The following is a 15,516-nucleotide window of genomic DNA, read 5'->3' as shown; positions in this document are numbered from 1 at the left end:
ATTGGCCTGTTTTCTGGCAACAGCAGTTAAACTTTCCTGCTACTCTGATAAACATATTCTAAATAAAATGATACAAAGTAACATGACATATTGCAAACAGAAAGAAATTAACTTTTGTTCATAAGTTTTTAAATCAAAACATTCTCTTTCAAATCTCAATAAGAAATGATTGCTTCGGAAGAACTAATTCAATCTTTAAACACTTGAAGATAGAGTAAATGCATTCTGTAGAAGAACTGAATGTCTCAACCTTCCCCAAAATAAGAATGAAAGGAAGGAAAACAGAAATGCTTGGGTTTATAGCACAAAGAATTCTTCAGACAGGATTGCACAGGACTAGGTGTCTTCCATGTCTATCTGGATTGCTTGATTTTAATCAATTTCTAGGCTATCAGGACAATCGGTGGGTATAATGGAAGAAAGATAATGAACCAGAAAGACGGCAGGACATTTTTTAATTCCACCTGGTAGGAAGAAATGGGAAATCCTTTCTGCAACCTTTTATAAATGAAAAGGTTATGTGCATGTGGAAGACGTTATGAACTTGACAAGAACCTACTAGATAGGAACCAAACAGTGGGTTCTTCTAAGCTGTTATGGTCTTCAGTGCTAGATCAAAGTTCATGACAGTAGTCATTCACAAAAACACACAACTTCAAAGTGGCAAACAGTAATAGCTTTTTTTTTTTTTTTTTTTTTTTGCGGTACGCGGGCCTCTCACTGTTGTGGCCTCTCCCGTTGTGGAGCACAGGCTCCGGACACGCAGGCTCAGCAGCCATGGCTCACGGGCCCAGCCGCTCCGCAGCATGTGGGATCTTCCCGGACCGGGGCACGAACCCGTGCCCCCTGCATCGGCAGGCGGACTCTCAACCACTGCGGCACCAGGGAAGCCCAGTAATAGCTTTTATCTACTCTCCTGAAAAGAAATTTTCTAGATAATTTTTCAGTGCTTAGACACTGGCTTCCAAACTGTCACGACATTCTTAATGTTTGAGTTCTTAGTCTACTTTTTCTCTTGCTTCTGAATCTTTAAAAGTTCATTTGCGGGGATTATCAAAAGGGATAAAAGAAAAGACCTTTGCTAATTAGCACTTCTTGGTGAAACAGTTTTAAAACAGTATTTCCTACAGAAAAGGAAAGCCCCAGAAGATAATTCCTCACAACCCTTATCTGAAAGACTGGTATTGTAACTCTGGAATAACTGGAATGTTGGTGCTCCCACATTTAAACCCAACCTCCTTCACATTCACCTCCTGCCTGGCCACACTCCCCTGTGAGCTATACAAACAATTAGGCTTTCCAGTGCATAGGCTGACAAGCCATCTGTCAGTAGGATGTGAAACTTTATAGAAAGTCTGATTTACTTTTTTCTTGCCTTTTCTTCATACTGTCCTAGGCTTTAAGCAGAACCAATGACTAGAACAACATATATATTTTGAAAGTTTTGCCAGAAAGCATACTCCGTCCATTACTCTTACCCAGTATTTCCTTCATAGCCATCACCACCTCTGGTGATGTTATGTGTGTATTTAATCTTTTGTTGTCCATTTACTCCCAGCTCTGGTTGTTCCACTCTTCCGTCCTCTCAACATGCAGAAAGAACCAGGCACGGTCAGTGCTCATTAATACAAGCTGAATACAAAGAACAGTGCACGAGGCAGCAGAGCAGAAATTAAAAGTCAGGGGTTTGAGGTTAATAAAGACCTGGGTTCAAATCTCCACTCCATCCCTTAACAGCTACTTGACTTTGGATAAATTAAATTTTCTATCCCTCTATTTCTATTTCAAATAACAGCACCTATCTCTTAAAGTAATTACGGAGATCAGAAGCAGGTTATACACCTAGCCATGTGCCTAGCATACAGTAAGAATGAATAAAAGTGTAATAATTTTACAATGTACTTGGATTCAGTAATACTTAAAAGGGTAATCTAGTCAAAAAGACTAACAGACCAGGCACATAAACTGCTATCCAAGAGTAGCAAAACTTGGATAAGTGAAAGCACAAAATGCCACTCCAGCCTGAAAGAAATGTAATGTCATTCAAAGACGAAACACAGATTGCATTTTCTTACAATGCAAACAGTCAGTAAGACCAAAAAGCAACTTAATTATATTTGAACCACCAGAAGGTTAAAATGACACATATTCTGACAAAGCTCCCTCTCTAATAACCATACTGGACATATAATTAATTAAAACAAATGTTTTAATGACACAGAGCAAAAGAGAAATAAAAATCAGAGTCTTTTAAGCAGCTGTAAAGTAGAGGAGAAATTCCAGGCTTTAGTACATGGTAATTGTAAACCTCTAATAACAAAATTGAGAGTAAGAGTACCATTTTCATTACCTTTTTTATTGGAAATTATAAATTTAAATTTTGTGTAACAAATCTTTTTTTTAAACCATCAAACTTAAAAGCTATCAGACAGAAATTCTGACTCACTAATCAGAAAGTCTCACTTCTTAAAAAGCACAAAGAAGGACAAGGATGACCTGGATCTGTCCACACAAATTCCAAAAAGCAATCACCCAGGGGCTTCTTATTTCTTATATTTAGAACCTTCATTTCACAGAAAGTGAAAGCAATCTAGAATACTCATCTTTTAGCTTGCTATATCTTGCTTTGACTTGCCAAACAGACAACACAATCAGCTTTCTGTAATTTCTCTGCCACTAGCGTGGCAAAGGGGTGGGGCTTTGGAGCAGAAAGCTTTGTGTAACACTCAGAGTTCCTTTTTAACCCTTTTTTAAACAAACAAACAAACAAACAAAATACTTCATCTTTATTTCTCATTCACATACCCAAAGTTAATTACGTCCTGTCACCAAATTAAACAGGTTCTACTATAAGAACCCTTAAAATTTACTCCAAATTATCACTACATTTTTACTTCCATTGGCATTAAAAACATGCATAATACTCTCAAAGTACAGCAGAGAAACTTCCTCAAGACGCCATGTTAGAGCCCCTGGCCCTTAACAGGTTCTTACAATTTGCATTAGGCAGCAGCTGATGAGCACTGCTGATCATGCCAAATGCAAATCACACCGTGACCACACATCCCGCAAGGGCCTCTGGCAAAAGTGCACCCAGTACTGCCTCCAGGGCTCTGCCGGGGCTGACTCTCTGTGAACGGGGTGGGGCAAGGAGCAAGGTGCTGATCACTGGCTCCCACACAACAGGAAGAGCCCAGGAAGCTCTGAGCCTAAGGAAGTCCTCTTGGTGTCTGGCACACCGCATCCACTCTGTTGCCCAGATCTCCGGCCAGGCAGCTCTGACTCAACACTTGGCCCCATACCTCCAGCTGTTGCTGCTGTGAGAAGACCACGGACAGCCACCAGCCTGACTCATGCTTCTTCCTGACTCTATCCTTCCTGTGACCACATCAGCTCCTTGAATTGTTCTCCTCCCCTGAGCCCAGCCTTCACTTGCTACTTCCAGTCCTGTTGGCAAAGGATTTCTCTCCCAACTTACCATGCTGATTCTGGTGGGACAAAGGGAACTCACAGCCACAAGTGCAAAAACAACTCAATGCTGAAGCCACTGCTGTTAAGAAGGGCACACACACTTAAAACTACTTCTGGTGTGGAATTCCAAGACCCTCAGAAACTCAACAGGCCACTCTGCCTCACCCACAGGCCAAAGTAAGGAGAAATGAATAATGTAAACTTTCATTTGTCAAGCAGTCTGGGGAAACAATACGAGACCACCCGAGGAAATCCACTCAATGAGAACAGCAGTCTGTGCTCCCCACTCTTAGCCTAAGGAGTGAGAGGGGTACTTTGTGGCTATCTTTAAAGATGACACACCAACACGCTACTTGACCAAGGAAAGTAAATTCTAAAGGCATTTTTTAAACACCAAGTGAATCTATCTGCATAAAATGCTTGTATCATTTCAAATCTTATTTCTAGGGGTCATTCTGGCAGAGATTCAAAATCAATTAGAGATTATTAATAAAACCAGCTTCTCTCAAGTCTGCGAGGAAAAGTCACCTTTATACATAATGGCTTGCCTCACTGTATTTTTCCTCCGACCTAAGCCACAGCCTCCAAATGGTATCAGTCTTTCCTGCTTCTGAAGAGACTGAAACAGCATCTAAAAGATCCCCGCCAACTCTAAAATATTATGAATCTGTAAGTGGTACCAGTCTTAAAACTGGTTCCAGAAATTCAGGCACATTATATCATCACTCTACAGGTTCCCATTTACATCTTCTCTCCCGAAGCTGTTGCCTGCTCTGCCTGTGTGCCCATCTCTCCTAACGGCACAACTAGATTCCCACACCCGGCTATAAACCTGGCTATAAGAGCAAGTCCCTCGTGTCCCATCAGTCACTGAGATCTGTCTGTTCTGCCCCCATTCCGACAACAACTAACACAGGGCTTTGTATACAGTAAGCATACAAATATTTGTTACATGAATGAACAAACCAGATGATTACAACTTATTCTGAGAAGTTTTATTCGTACACACATATATACACATACAGCATGGCCCCTGCCTTCAGAGAACCGGGCTGTATCTAAAGACCAGCACATACTGAAAGCTGAATCATTCAGGCTCTCAGTTTGTAGTGAGCCCGAAGATCACTTTGGAGGCTTGTTACAATACAGATTCCAGAGCCTTACTTCCAGAGACTCCTGCTCAGTAGATCTGTCAAGAGGTCCAGAATTCTGCATTTCTACCTAACACTCAGGAGAGCCACACTCCACACTGGAGAAATGCCATCCAGCTGGATGGACAGCAGAGGCACAGCTGGAGACTAGGGACAACATGCCTGTCCATACCCACTTCTACATGCTTCAGAGGAAGACACGCTTGCTTTGCCTGTGGCCCCGCTAAGTACAAGGAATAGTACAATCAAAACATGCTAATGCGGGACTTCCCTGGTGGCGCAGTGGTTAAGAATCCGCCTGCACATGCAGGGGACACAGGTTCGATCCCTGTCCAGGAAGATCCCACATGCCGTGGAGCAACTAAGCCCGTGCGCCACAACTACTGAGCCTGCACTCTAGAGCCCACAAGCCACAACTACCGAAGCCCGTGTGCCTAGAGCCCGTGCTCTGCAATGAGAAGCCACCACAGTGAGAAGCCCTCACACTGCGAAGCCCGTACACTGCAACGAAGAGTAGCTCCCACTCACTTCAACTAGAGAAAAAGCCCACACGCAGCAACAAAGACCTAACCAGCCAAAAATAAATTAATTTTTTTTAAAAACATGCTAATATGAAGAGAGGAGGAAGAAGAGAAATGTTTCCATGAGTCACTGTCAGAATGGGGCTAGTCAGGGCCACCACAAACTATGGTTGATGACTGTGGAATGTAAAACCCAAAAGAGGTCATCCAGTAACGCCTCTCATCAGACAGGTGAGGAAACCTAAGGCCCAAGAGATAAAAATCACCTGTCTAAACTCTTACAGCTGGGGAGTGTATGCATGTATGTTGTTGCCAGGGAGGATGTGACACAAAAACCCAGGTGTCCCAGTTCATACCATCTCCCCTGTATCTACGGAATGAACATTTTAACATAGATGTTTTAATTGCCTCAAAGTACTTTCTGCAACTTACATCCTATATTTCTCTTGATCACAGTTCTTATTTTTATGAGACTCCACGGTCCACTGGCCATGCAGTAAACCTTTTCAAACCCATACCTTCCAAAGAACAAACCAATTTCCTGGTCAGGTGCTAATGTTTATGGTATTCATGTTTAATCACAAGGCAGAAATATGAAGATCAGAAATACTAGAGCTTATCCATTGGGTATGTGAGGGAGCTGAACTGAATGGGGCAATGTGGAAATAAAAGACTCTGAGGCTCTCAGAAGGTGGCACAGGTTTTTCACCCCCAAACTACCTTCAGCTTCTTCCAACTGTCCTTATCTGTGGACTTCTATTATAACTCACATTTTTATCACTCTTACCATCACTCTCTCCAGTTATCTTTTGTTCCAAGACATAATAAAATAATAAGAACGTGGGATTACAGGAACATCCTGGCTCACTAGGTCTCCACACATCAAGCTTTTGGTGCTTTCTCCCCTCCCTTTTCCCCTGTTCTTCCTGCAATTGTAGCCTTCATTCCCTGCAAATCTTTACACCGGCCTCTTAATTCTTACTGGTCTGCAACTTACCATCTGTCAAGATAAAGTATCTGCGTATTGATTTGTAAAGTCTTATGAAAAGTTCACAGGCAGTTGTAAGTAGAACTTGTGATCTCTTCCACCTTGCTTTAGAGCTTTCAGGTGACAAAGCAGGTAGCTTCCTACAAATGTCTCTCCTAGGCCTTGAATTCACACAGCAGGATATCGTGCCTCCTGGGTTTTCTGGGTTTTCAGTCTGTCTGACTTCCATGGGTCAGCACCCTGAGCATGCCAATCCACTGCTGCAGTGATGTCTTAGCCGCCCCCTGCCTCCCCTCACGCTACCGGCTGTAACCATCTGCACCTGGCAATCCAGAATGGCTAGAGGCGGAGAAGTTCAGCTTTAGGCTCAAACAGATGAGAGTTCAAGTTCAGCTCCTTGGTGACTAGCTGTGTAATCCTAAGCAAGTTACCTAGCCCTTCTGACCCTTGATTTGCCCCTGGGTAAAAAACAGGGGTGATAAAAATTATACCTTCCTCCGGGCTACTGGGAGAATTGTATCAATTAAGTGTAGCAGATAATAAATGTTCAAGACATGAGCCTTTCACCCTTATTTCCAAGACAGTAGAGATGCTTGGGAACCGCTTCACTTAGTAACACTGCTGACTAAGCCACCACATGAACACGCCCCTGCTACCCAAAAGCAAAGTTTCTCAACTGGCAACTTCAAATTTCAAAAGGCTGCAACTTCTAGTGTACGTAGCTCTAGGGTAAAGGGCAGTAGAAATGCCCAAGGAGGCTGCTAAAATGCAGATTCTCAGATCCTTGCTCTCAGAGAATCTGATTCAGTAGGCCTACGATTAGGCCCAGGAATCTGAATATTTAACAGGCACTGCAGGTCATTCAGAAAAGTATTATCAGCGTCACTTTAATAAACATCAAGCTACAGTTTCAGATGAACTCATGGTTCCCACAGCACTCTCCAACCAGAAAGCAGTCTCACATGATCTCACCTGACCATCATCATCTTGGGGAAGAACTCTAAAGAGAAGCTCCAGGATCATCTCTAATCACCGGCCCCTCCTTCATCCTCCCCACGAAATCTGCAGCTACAGCAAGAACTAAGTTTTCAAACCCAATTCAGAGCTCATTTTTATTTGGCTCTTATTTAAGGGCAACTGACAAAAAACATCTCATGAATATAAAGAATGAATTGAGGTATCCCATGGAAGGTTAAGCCTCTTAAAGTACCAACACTTTAAACAGAAATCTCACTGAAAACTACCACGCTCTAGGCATTCTTGTGTCCACTTCTTATAGTTTCAGCCTTGTTATTATTATACCTCTCTCTGATAGCTCCCCTTCCTTAAAATTTGCTGACTTTAATCTCAGTTGGTCTGAGAAACCAAAAGCTTCATTGGAACCAGAAATAAATACCATCAGCCGCTGGTGAGAGAATAAAGGGCTCTTCTAAGAATCTAGTGCACACATGCTTTAGAGTTGATTTATCTGAAGTCTGATTGGCTAATCAAAGGCCTTCCTTTTTAACCAGTTGCCTGGCTTGGGGTTGGTTTGGGAATTGAACACAGAATCACATTCCTTTAACCAATATTACTGCCAAGTAGGGTCTGAATACCTATATTAAGCTCTCATCTGATAAGGGAAAATTATATTCTATGCAGACATTTAATATTCAAAAAAGAAACAAGAACAGGTTTATAAAAATTGTATAGAGGGCTTCCCTGGTGGCACAGTGGTTGAGAGTCCGCCTGCCGATGCAGGGGACACGGGTTCGTGCCCCGGTCCGGGAATATCCCACATGCCGCGGAGCGGCTGGGCCTGTGAGCCATGGCCGCTGAGCCTGCACGTCCGGAGCCTGTGCTCTGCAGCGGGAGAGGCCACAATGGTGAGAGGCCCCCGTACCGCAAAAACAAAAAAAAAAAAAAAAAAAAATTGTATAGATAAAACTATTCCATCCCCTCAGTGCAGGCAAGGAATATCAGGGGAGAGTTTTTACATCTCTACTAACTCTGGTCCCTCCCCTGGAGAAACAATAACCTCCTGGGAGAGCCCCGACATTTCGTCCACATCTTCAAGTTTCTCACCTTTGTTAATCATGTGTGTATGTACCGGCTTTAGATTTGTGGTTTTCTGTGTAGACTCCTCTCCTAAATTTATGTAAATCTCTTTAAAGGCAGAATCTCAAATTTATTTTATATCCTCCACAATATTCAAAATATAAGAACTCAATAAATCAGATATTTGCTAAATGAAGAGCCATTCAAGGTCATTCTTACCACTGTAGCTCCAACTCCATCCCAAAGTTAAACTTTCCTCAGATACACATCCTCTAAAGGGCCCTTGTCTAATGATTTGCAATGGGAAGAAACGTCTAAGTTGAGAACAAAAAAGGAAAAAGAAGGATGAAAAGACTATTTAAGCGTTTAACTCTAACATCTCCCCCACAGAACTGTAAAATCCTGAAGAAACCACTTAACAGAACAGCTTGGAAACGTTTTTAGGGAAAACCCTTTCTCTACTTATCTCCACTCCTTCATTCCACAAAAGCCCAAAGATGACAGAGAAAAGCAAGGAGCAGCAGACATCATCTTCCACAGAGTTTTTCCCTAACAGGTAACTAGTTTCTCTATCACTGATCTGAGATAACTAAGAAAAGCAGTATCAAGACAAGAATCCTGGACTGTCAGGGAACACAGCAGAGAAAGCAAAGCAGCAGGAGCCTGATAAGGAAACAAAAATGGAAGTGAGGAAAGCAGCTGGGAACCCCTCTGAGAAAGCCTGGCGAAAGAGGAAATCAGGCCATGGGACCGGATGGACAACAAATGGGGCGGGGCAGAGGAAAGGTCTCCAAAGTCCATAGAGAATCAGCAATTTGGCCCAAGCGTGTATGAATAATTGGGAATTAACTGTATACGCAAAAGACTTCATTTACCACAGCAGCTAGATAAACACCATACTAAATCCAATAAGAGGCTCTTCACCCACAGCCTAATAACCAAGACCATTTGTCTTCATTCTCCTCTACAATTTTATAGAAATTTCACCATGACTTTGCAGTCACCCTCTCAATCTGTGTAAGGCTTCTGTTTGTTTGTTTTGAAGAGGCTGATTCCACTTCTCAAGATTGAGGTTTGAATAGGACATCAATCCAGATGCTCTTTCTAAAAATCTTTCAAATCTGCCAATTCAAAACATTAACATAAAGATACTCAGGGAACAGCTGCTGCAATTAACAAATTGTTTACATTTTCCCTTCTGTTGGCTTAAAAGTACTAGAAAGAATTTTAAGCAAGATAAGAGAACCGTTCAGATTTGGGATTTTTAAACAGATGATTTTCAGGCTAAAAATAATAGTCTGTAGGTTAGACTTCACGTTGCAAAAACTGGTTTCAAATCACAAGACTAAAAACTAAGTGGGAGTCCCAACATGGAGTAGAAAACAAAGCAGGCAGAAAAAACTACCTCTGGAGTAAGGTTCAGTACTTAGAAACTTCTGATCTTTTAGCATTTTCCCAACTAGGGAACGAGAATGTTCCTTCCCAAATATTCTCAAATTCTTTCGGTCATAACAAGTTGAATGATGAAGTCACCTGGTGGTCAGGGAAATGGGAGTCATTCTGCACCTAGAGGTGTGAAAATGGCAGTTTTCACAGCCCCTACCCAGAGCAGCCCGAATTCCCTCAGTCTGAGGAGGCGCCCACAGAGCTCAGAAACATTCCCCCAATGGGCACCTTTTGCTGCACCCATGAACGGATTCGCAGTTTGCTGACGGACTCCCAGTTCCCCTGTAAATAACCCATCCCTGAGCCGCGCTATACACCAACACCGATGAGTCTCACAGGCAGCGACCACCATCCCCATTTCTCTGCCACAGCCTTCTCTTCTGAGCGCACCTAAGGCGTCAAATGTCTTCAGCATGATTCACACAGCAGCTCAGAAACCACACATCAAGACTCCTCCTTGAAGCAGTGGGTTTGAAGAACACATCAGAATTGTTTACCCCTTGTACCTTAATAGAGAAATCTCTGTTAAGGTGTTTGGTAACCTTAAGCTTTATTTTAAAATAGTTAGAGTCAAGTTTAGGGCCCTTGTGATAAAAGAATCTGTGATACAAAGCTTGGGGCCACCACCAGGAAGAAATCCAAAAGAAGAAACAGATTACCTTCTGTCAAGCAGAAAAAGGAATTCTACAAATTGGCTTGTCATTTACCCCGGAGCAAAATTCTCATAATGTTCCCCTCCTTCACTTTAGTGTATTTTTAACCCTATACACTAATTCCAGTTTCCTTTTCGCTGACTTATGAAATGGGGAAAGGAAAATTCCCTCAAGAAACTCCTTAGGAAAAGTTAATAATTTAACTTTAAAAGTTGTCTATAAATGATTTTACTGGGATTTTCTCACAACAAACTACAGAACCTTTTCAATGCCCATGTTACATGGATAAGAGGCATTAAAATATAAGATTAAATAAAGCTGTGGTAAAACTGACATCACTCAGAATATTAAAAACCCTTAGCAACCCACTTCTGAGCTCTCATCTTTCACTGGAGAATTTTTTAAATGAAAGGAAGGAAAAGGAATAGGCTCCTTATATTTAAATTGTGACTGTTTTGAAAACCATGACTTGATAGAACAAGTGGAAAACAGAAGACCTGGATGATAAAACTACATATTAAAAATAGGTATTGAAACATCAAACCAATATGTCTAAACCTGTATTTATATTAAGGTACTTGACATGTAAAGGTTTAAAAGAATCTGGGAATTCCCCAGGCAAGTTCTTGGAAATGTATTTTTGCTGTGTTCCCACAGAGAAAGATCTCTTCAATACCAGTTCTACTTCATTTCTTCCCCAGGACCAGTCAGGAATTTTCCTTCCCCCCAAGAAACATACTGTTTTGGAACAAAAAATTGACAGGATCTTAGAATTTTCCCTCTGACTTGTAATCTTAGACATTCCTTACTCTGTCACACAATAAAAATCCAGAAACTGAGATCTAGGTAGTTCCAGATATCCCTACTCCTAGTCTTAGACATTCCTTACTTGATCACTATTTTCGGAAAAAATCCAGAAACTGAGATCTAGGTAATTTTGGGTCATGGGTTAAATGTACTCGAAAAAAAGGACAGAAATTCCCACAGGCAACAAAAACAAAATGTCCACTTCCAGAGATGCTTTAGAAGACATATATCAAATAGTAAACCCCTTACACTACCATTTACCTACTGAAAGCACTCAAAGCCCCTAAAGATTTAGACCATTGTGTGTCTGAAGCCTGATAATGGAGCATATGTTTGCAGGCACACAATGTTTTCTTTTTATAAGAGGCAAAGGAGGAGGAATGGAATGACTGGCCGGGGCAGCAATGACTCTCTTAAAATAATAAACCTGAAAATGTTTCTAGTCAACCACAACATACCTTATTTTGCTACAAACATATCTACTTTCACCACATGTCCAACCTCTCAAATGCTGGCTTCCATTTATTTCCCTGAAAAATGGTGCTAAAATACAGGGCAGACACAGGGCAAAACCACTGTACACATCTGGTTTATAGGGGAAACCCCACTATTGGATTTTTTTTTTTTTTTATTTCAAAGTACTTTCATTAGTAATGTATACAGCTGTCTTCTGTTGGCTAATAATCAGAACTGTAACACACGCACACTGACTCCAGGCCTAACTATGCCAAGCTGTTTGTGCTCAGCTGTAAAATGCTGAAATTCTGAGCATCGGGGAGATGCCCCTGTACCACCCCCTCCCAACCACCCCCCCCAAAAAAAATGGTTAATGCAGCTGTTTTCCTCTCAGGAATGCCAAAAGAATGCAATTCCTCCCTCTAAACCTCCCCCAAGCCCACCTCCACCAGTATTATGTTACCTACTCATACTAATAGATGAAGAGAGTTTTAAAAAGATATCCCATTCTTTAATAAAATGAATAGAAGGGGAAAAAACGCTGGACATCCAAGTTTCCAGTAGTAATATGTGCCACCTCTACAACAAGGAAAAAACAGAAATCCAGCAAAATTTTCTACCGAAAGACGTATGAGTACTAGATCTACACAAAACAACAGTTTTGGAGAGGGTGAATATGTGCTTTTAAACCATGTGTTTTTAAAGTATGTTCTTAGCCTGTCTTAATATAATCATATGAAACGTTTGTGACTTGCTGGTGTGTCACTTTGTTTTGTAAATAAAGGAGCAACTCCATTTTGAAATAATGAACATAGGAACTTCAGCTTTGCGTTTCCGTAGACTTCCCTCTGGGCTCGGCTTACCACCTTTGTAGGGCCACAGAGACACAGCACAGAAGGCCTTTGTGAACAGGTCTCAGCCGCCTATCTTCATACAGCCACTGGCAAGGGGCTCCAAGGAGTCCCTTTCTTTTCCAACCAAACACAAAGGTTTTATCTTACAGTAAACAGAGAAGACTTTTAACATTAGAGCAATACTAAGACAGTGATGCTATAAAAGTGGCTCAAAGATTTGCATAATGAAATTCTACTGTCTTGGTTTGAACTCAAAACTGTTTTTTTTAAAAAAAAAAAAGGTCAATCACGGGAAGGGCATGTTTCATTAGCTGAAAGTTATATTTACAGAATGTGTTTCATCTGAGCTCTCCTAGTTTACCTAGGAAGCTCGGAGAAGATCAAGTAAAAGGAGCAGTAACTATATACAGCCCTGTTTCTGTATAACATTCTCAACAGTCTCCAGCCACTGGAGGCTTGCCTTCTTCACCTTCTCCACCAAGCCAGCCTAGCAGGCTTCTGCAGCAAGGAGGAGGGGAACACGACATTATTTCCTTCCTTCCTCTCTCCCTATCACCATGGGAGCCATACTGGAATGGAGACCGGGGGCAACTCCGGGCAGGTAAGAAAGGATTCACTTGTAAGCAATGAATCGTAACCTCGCTTGCCTCCAACCCCAAACATTATCACAGCAAAGGTGAAGTGTGGCATCTGCCCTGACCCACCAAAGTCTTCTGTGTGGTACCTGTGATTTGTTATTTGCGAGGCGGGGAAAGGGGACATGATTTGTCCACAATCCTGAATATTCTGCACTCAAGAGTGACAAACAAGGTACAGCCAGCTCCTTGGGAGGAAAATGCTGAGGAATCTATGGAATTAGGAAAAAATTACCCCCTCTAGACTGGCATTTCTACTTTTAATAAAAGTAGGGGAAGAAGGAGGAGAACTTGGCTAATATTTTTAAACATATCAATTAAGTAACAAAGATAATAAAATTTAAACCAAAAACTTAGATTTGAGTGTTAAAAATTCTACTTGAAGGAAGGTAAATAGCAAACCTTGATAGGAAGCCAGTTTTGTGTAAAACATGAGGGGCAGGATGGAAACTGAACGCAGTGGCTTACGTTGGTGTGTGGAAGTCAGCCTTTTAGGGTCGCCTAGTTTTTAAAAATTCTGTTTTTAAGTTGAATTAAGCAATGAATTTCCCTCTCTGTGGTACACATAAAATGTGAAGATACTATGAGACTTTTCATAAAGTGCTATTTAAATGGAAATATTAACAGTGAGCTTTCAGCACAAAGTAACTCGCCCAGTGGAAGTGAATGGACCAGAGCAATCTACTTGCACATGAGCTACTTTCATCACTGTTACATGGCATGCTTCCTAATGAGGACAAGTTAAACTCAGCCAATTCTTTTCTAAAAGTGGGTATCATCAAGTCAGTCCCTGTAGGTTTTTCTGGCTGCATGGCCCTATCCATGAAATGGTTTTTAATCATTTGATATCGGCTAAGTGGCTAGGAAATGTATGACTCACCTCCACTGTACTTCAATGCCATTTCCAACAAATGCGCAATCCCTGCAGTAAACAAAACCATCCGGCTTGAAAAACACCTTTTTAGGAATCATTTAACCCTTGCATCTATTTTAATATTTAGTAACTACTTTGTGAGCACACACAAGCACCAGGTCCCACCCCTCCACCCCCAAACGCTCCTACTGGCTTGCTTCTACAGGCAGGCCTCAATCTCAGCAATGTGCATTCAGCAGAAGGCTGCCCAACAACCCAGAGACCTGCTCAGGCAATCCCTTTGGTTACGCCTCTAAAGGGCACCTCTGACAGAATGGATGCAGCTCTCAGTGTTCCACAAGTGCTCAAGGTACCTTTGGAACAGAAGTGTCGATGAGTGCTGGCATGGGCTTGCTGGTGAAGATCGGTAACGCATTCTGGGGTGTCACTCAAGAAAACATGACAGCTTGGCACAAGTAAAACTTTTACATCAAGGTAGGAGGCGGGGGAAACCTTGAGCAATCTAGCTTAGCTGTTGGACTGCAAGGCCTATGTGTAAGTATCTACAAGTGGGCCTAAATTATGAAATGCTGAATTATTCGTTATACACACACACACAAATATAGATCACCACCACCATGTGATTTAAAATGAGTGAGAGCTTCCCTGGTGGCGCAGTGGTTGAGAGTCCACCTGCCAATGCAGGGGACACGGGTTCGTGCCCCGGTCCGGGAAGATCCCACATGCCGCGGAGTGGCTGGGCCGGTGAGCCATGGCCGCTGGGCCTGCATGTCCAGAGCCTGTGCTCCGCAACGGGAGAGGCCGCAACAGTGAGAGACCCGCGTACCGCAAAAAAAAAAAAAAAAAAAAAAGTGAAAGTTTGTGCATCTGAAACTCATTTCACACCAAGTTTACCTCAATTTTAAAAAAACGAGTGAAGACACCTCAAAAAATTTTTGTCTCAAAAGCAAACCCCACTCTCTGAGCTCTAAAAATGTATGAAATTATTCTAGAACAGCTTATATGCAATAACATTTACACCCACACAAAATTTAAAAATTATTATAAAAGGCTTTTAGCTGAGAATAAGATGTTGGGTAATTGTTTTATAAAGCTGTATCTTTTTAAAAGAAAATTTTCTAAAAATAACCTGCAATACCAGTAAGTAAATCAGTATAGTTTTACCATACACATTATCTGAGTTAGTCCTATGTTTGCTTCTAGGCTAAGGCACGCCTCTGTACCTCAACTTTCTTCCTCACTGTTGTCTATCTCCTAGCTATTTCTTTCCCTCACTGTGACTAAATATTACAAAGATAACCAAACAAATAACACAAAATATAGCAGTATCAATCTCCTCGTTTCTAGGCATCCCACAGTGTGTGGTTGTAAATATTTAACAACAAATGGTTCTCCAGGGAAAAAGGGGGGAGGGTATGTCCTGAATTGTAGTGTTTGCCAGTTTCCGTGGTATAAATGTTCCCGCCATGGCCAAGATCAACCCAGCAACACGACATACCTGAACATGGACTTGGAAAGATAGCAACACTCTGCTATGCAGCATTTCCATCATATAGACACAAGAGACCTAAAGAACCTCAAGAGTATAGATAACAGCAACATGTACTACAAGACCAGGAAAGG

General features: G+C 41.8%; 1 protein-coding gene and 2 long non-coding RNA genes across 7 annotated transcripts in view; 2 read left to right on the top strand and 1 right to left on the bottom strand.

Moving 5' to 3' along the window:
- LOC125964393 (uncharacterized) overlaps positions 1–15,516 on the top strand; it is a 602,357-nt gene that overhangs the window by 52,894 nt on the left and 533,947 nt on the right. The window lies entirely within an intron of this gene.
- FNDC3B (fibronectin type III domain containing 3B) overlaps positions 1–15,516 on the bottom strand; it is a 361,128-nt gene that overhangs the window by 206,764 nt on the left and 138,848 nt on the right. The gene's annotated exons all lie outside the window — the stretch shown is intronic.
- LOC125964395 (uncharacterized) overlaps positions 7,578–15,516 on the top strand; it is a 34,746-nt gene continuing 26,807 nt past the window's right edge. The window contains exon 1 of the long non-coding RNA XR_007477381.1: positions 7,578–7,880. This is a non-coding gene — a long non-coding RNA (uncharacterized LOC125964395). The remainder of the gene's footprint in view (positions 7,881–15,516) is intronic.

Source organism: Orcinus orca, chromosome 5, assembly GCF_937001465.1.
Source record: "Orcinus orca chromosome 5, mOrcOrc1.1, whole genome shotgun sequence".
Taxonomy (NCBI): Eukaryota; Metazoa; Chordata; class Mammalia; order Artiodactyla; family Delphinidae; genus Orcinus; species Orcinus orca.
This window is presented reverse-complemented; position numbering and strand designations above follow the sequence as displayed.